The sequence below is a fragment of the Drosophila sulfurigaster genome, chromosome X, assembly GCF_023558435.1.
Source record: "Drosophila sulfurigaster albostrigata strain 15112-1811.04 chromosome X, ASM2355843v2, whole genome shotgun sequence".
NCBI lineage: Eukaryota > Metazoa > Arthropoda > Insecta > Diptera > Drosophilidae > Drosophila > Drosophila sulfurigaster.
In genome coordinates this window covers 30,143,842-30,149,841 of record NC_084885.1, presented here as the reverse complement: position 1 = coordinate 30,149,841, position 6,000 = coordinate 30,143,842, and positions in this window count along the sequence as shown.

The window sequence follows — 6,000 nt, the reverse complement described above, 5'->3', positions numbered from 1 at the left end:
TTTTTAAAGCCCTAAGACTGCGCTATTAAGTATTCATTAACTCTCGACTATCAAGTCTCGATTGCAGTAGTATGTCAAAATATTAAGTATACATTTCAGTATATAACAGTATTTTTTCGGTATATTAATAAATATTTCAATTATAATACCGCACTGTTATTAACTCTCAACTAACGAGTTTAAAATAGAGTGGTACATAAACATACCAAATATACATTTCGGTATATTTCAGTATTTTTTTGGTATATTAATATGAGAATACAACGCTGCTCAGCTTGTCTATCGGTTCCTTACATGTTTAATTAGTAGAAAAATTGTTTACAGCTGCAAATGCGCTGACGAATCGCGAACTTGGTTGTCTATTGGATTTTGGGCAGATGGGAGGAAAGGGCAAAAGCAGAGACAGAGACAGAGGTTAGAAACCTGGCTTTAAATTGGCTAAGCTGGCTACGCAAGTGAGTCACAGTGACAGTCAGCAAGCAGGGCGAAGAGAAGGGACCGAGGGAGAGAGAGAGAGACGACAACAACAACGACAACGACACTCGCGTTAATTACGCGACTTTTGCTGCGGTCGACCGTTTGCTGATTGCAGCTTGACGCTGACTGTCGCGACGTCAACAGCGCTGTCAGCAGCGGCACGCACGACTAGAGCGCCCTCTAGCGTGTGCCGGGGCAAGCTAAGGCGAGCCAACACACACACACACACACACAGTTCAGAGTAGTACACCGGGAGAAACGAAGGAGTATAAAATCAAGAATCGAATCAATATTGTAAATTCTAAAGTCAAGGAGGAAATTTTTGAAATATTCTAAGGAAGATTGAAAAAAAATGTTCTCAGCTTTAATCTAAGATCTTAAAATTATTTAAAATATTTGATATAGTAGTTTTGTCTTTAGTTTGACTAGGAGTACAAATTCAAGAAATAAATTTTACAGCAAGACATCAGCGTGAATTCTGATAACATGAAATTCTATAAATATTTTGGAGAAGATTGGAAAAATTTGTTTTCAGATCTTCAAATTATGTGGAATATTTTATGTATTGTTTACGCTTATATTTTACAGGGAATAGAAAATCAAGAAATACATTTTTCAGCAAGAAAAAAATCTAAAATTTTGAAGTCATAAAGCAAATTTTAGAAACCTTTCAGGATTAGATCCGTTAAGATTAGAATAAAATAGTATTAAGATCAGACTTTTAAAGTGTGACGTAAGCGTAATTCTTCAAGGTATTATTAACCAAAAAAAAAGGTGAATAATCAATTTTGTAGCGAGACAAAAATTGTTTTAACATTGCACCAACAGAGCAATTTCTTAAGCTAACAAGATGAGAATCAAATTATCAAAATTTTTGGATTTTTTCTTATATTGATATTTTTCAAATGCATTTCATTTCTTCAGAAAAAACTTGCCTAATTAATCATTTTTAATAGTAATTTTTCATAAATGACAAAAAGACTCTTAAAAGAAATTCAAGAACTTAACATTGAAGAACATAGAATTCTCAAACTAAAGAATCTGCATTACGCTTTTCGAATTTGGTGTCATTATTTTTCTCACAGTGTAGAGAGCTGCTGCTATTGGTCTCATCGTCGTGCGCCTTTCATCTACACAGAGAGATGGAGAGAGTTAGTCACGCCAATTTTATTGCAATGCTGACATGGCTGATGACCGAGTGGGAGCAAAAAGAGCCGAAAGGGCAGAGGGGGCGTGGTGTGCAACTATCATTGGCAACAATGGCGTACGACAGTTTTCATGATTTCAAGCGGAACAATTAAGTTAACGATCTGCGGACATGAGGAACGCCAAGTGACAGAAATCGTGCTACCAAAGTCCAGCCACGTGCTCTGGTCAACCCCGAGCCACACGTAGCCACGCCCCCAGAACTCAGCAGCCCCCCTAGAGTAGGGCCTCCGTAACGTTTAAAACTTGAATAAATATAGTTTAGTGCTCACTTGCCAATGCGATACAACTGATTTGAAGTACAGAGAGAAGAACGTTCTGCAAATTTCTTAAAACACAAACTTGAGATTAGAAAATTCTTGTAATATGATTTCAATCATTAAGAAACACATTTCTATCAAAATTAATTAAATTTTTCATAATATTCACTCACTTACTATCTTTTTTCTTCGTAACATTTAAATCAAAAATAAATCTAAGCGTTACGTGTTGCTTAAAATTCAAGTGTCGCCAAGTTAATCTATTGTGGTGTTTGTTATACCAAATAAAGCTTTAAGTATTTGTTTATTTATACCAAAAAAAGTTTATGAGACGTTTTTTCGTTATATTTTAACGATAATATCGTTTTAACATGGTTTGATCATTCCAAATGAAGCTCCTGGGATACTTTAGTATTTTTTTGGTATATTGAATCAGTATATTTGAGGGATAATACCGTTTAAAAATGATTCGTTCACAACAAATAAAGCTGTTTTGTATATTTTAGTATTTTTTCGGTATATTTTAATATCGTTTAACATTGTTCATACCAAATAAATATTCAAAATATTTTAGTATTTTTTTGGTATAATAATTAGGTATAGTTTTATGATAATGCCATTTTAATTTTGGTTACTCATTCCAAATAAAGCTTTTGGTGTATTTTAGCATATTTTCGGTATATTAATTTGGTATGCTCCAACTTTTTAGTATTTTTTACTTTTGGGATACTTTAGTAATTTTTTGGTATATTGATTCGGTATATTTTAACCATAATACCGCTTTCACATTGTTTTCTCATACTAAATTAATCTTTTGGGATATTTTCAGTATTTTTTGATACTCATACCAAATAAATTCTTCGGTAGATTTTCGTATTTTGTCGGTATGTTAATTCTGTATATTTAAAGCATAAAACCGATTTCACATTGTTTGCTTATAGCAGAAAATATGTTGTGGGATATTTTACTATTTTTTGGTATATCAATATTTCATACCGAATAACGTAATTTGAAAATTTTAGTATTTTTTCGGTATATTAATTCGGTAGATTTGTTTTACATGAGTGTGTTTCAAAGCTTTCGTATTTGTTTATTTTCACAAGTTTGTTAAATGTTGGTTACACTTTAAACAGCTGATCAGTTGAAGCATAAATTCATGGCATAAAATATGTGCAATTTGCTTGGGGAAATTGGGCATTGAGGAGTATTCTGAACATCTTTCGGACTGTGCCTGGACACTCTGGTCACTTGTTGGCTTGAAGCCAAGTTTTTGGCATTCAGTTGTAGCCCAAACATGCCTTCAATTAGCCAAACGTCAAACTGATTAAATGAATTGCCATATTATGTGTGCCCAGAGTTTGCAACTAAAGGGAGAATAGGAACGGGAAGGGAAGGGAAAGGGAGAACGAAGCAAATACGTAAGGGAAATGCGAAAATGTAAAACCAGCAGCTCAACACAAAAGAAGGACAGAGGGGGGGAGTAGAAGCTGGGCTACATTACAAGAAGTGGACTTGAAAGTAAACAAAGTTTTAATTTCCTTCAATGATTTCTCTGCGCATTTGTTTTGGGGGGGTTGCATCCCCTTCCCCTTCTCCTTCCATCCCAAACATTGAGTGTGTGTGTGTGTGTGTGTGTTTGTGAGAGAGAGAATGCTTAGCATCATAATCAAGTTAGATAAATCTAAATCCTTTGCGATAAGCGACTAAAGAATAGCCGCCTGTTCCTTTTAGCTCTTGCCTAGCAAAACTCTTGTTGTTGCCCTCTCCCTCTCTCTGTCTCTCTTTCGCTCAGTACTGGGATAGAGGGAGGGAGAGGAGCGGAGAGGAGAAGTTGAACCAACGAATTAGAGCGCTCCCAATGCCGTAGCGAGTGAATAGAATTTGTAATTTCCGTTTTTCGTTTTTGTATGCTAACCCAGAGCAGAGCAACAACCCCTCTCCCCCTCTCTCTCTCTCCCCTCTCCCCTCTCCATCTCACTCTCCCCTCTGACCCTAGGCTGTGGCTCAAAAGTTGAGCCTGCAGCACTTTAAGTGTGCTCCAGCTTCCACAATGAAGCTGTTCAAGTTGCGCTCTCTCCCCCTCTCTTTCTCCCTCTCTCTCCCTCTCTCTCTCTCTCTCTCTCTACTTTTAGCTACTGTTGCAGTTGTCTTTAAGGCAGCCGCAGTTCAATTGCTCCTTTCTCCCCACCCCGAATCCAAGTCGAAGTCGGCCCAAAAAGCATTTCGGATTTCGGATTTGTTTAACGGTTCGGAATATGACGTTGAAGCCACAACAGCAAATGCATTTAAACAGAGACAGAGAGTGAGAGAGACAGAGACAGATAGAGAGAGAGAGAGAGAGAGAAGCATTGAAACCATTTGCCAGTTGCCATTTTTCCATTGCCATTTTTCCATTTTGCATTTTCAAAGTGAAACGTAAAATTTGATAGCTGCGTTCCTGCTTGCTTATTCGCTCGTCTCCTCTTTGTATATAGTCCAAATATATATTTGCATGTGTGTGTGTGTGTGTGTGTGTGTGTGTGTTATGCGTTATGCAATCCACAGAGATCCCTGGGCGCTTTTAAGGCGCTTAGATTCAATGCAAGATCCTATTGAGCGATTGTCGGCCAAGTGTTTTCCAATTGCCACAGCATGTAATCGAATCTCTCTCGCTCTCTGTTTCTGTTTCTGTTTCTATTGCTGTTCGACAGCTGCTAAAATCTACAAATTTGTGGTGCCATCAAAATGAAGAGGTCAAGATGAAAGCAATGTGAACTATTCACTTAAAGTCAGTATAAAATCATGCGGCACATTTGCGTATAAAGTTTAGTATAAAGAAATACCGTCAATGGTATCATTTATAAGAAAAAAGTTTACTCTTTTTTTTAGTGTTTTAGTCACGTTTAATTTTTATACCCGCTACCCATAGGGTAGAAGGGTATTATAACTTTGTGCCGGCAGGAAATGTATGTAACAGGTAGAAGGAGGCATCTCCGACCCTATAAAGTATATATATTCTTGATCAGCGTCAACAGCCGAGACGATATAGCCATGTCCGTCTGTCCGTCTGTCCGTCCGTCCGTCTGTCCGTCTGTCCGTCTGTCCGTATGAACACCTAGATCTCAGAGACTATAAGAGTTAGAGCAATAATTTTTTTTTCGACAGCATTTGTTATGTTTGCACGCAGATCAAGTTTGTTTCAAATTTTTGCCACGCCCACTTCCGCCCCCGCAAATCAAAAAAATCGAATAACAAGTGTAATTTTAAAGCTAGAGCTACGAATTTTGGTATATACTATAATTACTGTAGTAGTTATGATTCCTGAAAATTTGGTTGCGATCAGATAAAAATTGTGGAAGTTATTAAAGAAATACTTTTGTATGGGCAAAAACGCCTACTTACTAGGGGTCTGAGTTGCTTTGGCCGACAATCTGGCACATTGTGCCGTCTATGGTATATATTGAATGGGGTACTATATCGATATACCAAACATACCATTTGGTATATTTTTAGTATTTTTTTTTTAGTATTTTCGGTATATTTTGAAAATGATACCGCAATTTTTTGCCTTTATTAAAAATGGGTAGCGGGTATCTCACAGTCGAGCACACTCGACTGTAACTTTCTTACTTGTTTTTAAATTGAAAACAAGAAAGTGAGTTGCAGTCGAGCACTCTTGCTACTCATTTTCAATAGACGCAAAACAATCGAAGTAATATACCGAAAAATACTGAAATATGAAGAAAACTAATTGTGGTAACTTCTTATACGACAGCTTTTAAAATATACCATCGAATGCCGTTAAAACATGTCAAATTAGTATAATGAATAAAATACTGAAATAAAGCGAGCACTCGATTTGGTATATCAATATACTACAACTGTAAAAAAATATACCGTCGAGTACCTTTAAAACATGTCGATTTAATATAACAAAGTATACTAAAATATACCGAAAACCATATATAATACATTGATATACTAAACATTTTAAAATATATCGTAGAGTATACAATATTCATGTCAAAAATCAATAATCATTGAGAGTATTTTAGTATTTCACAATTAAATACTAGTA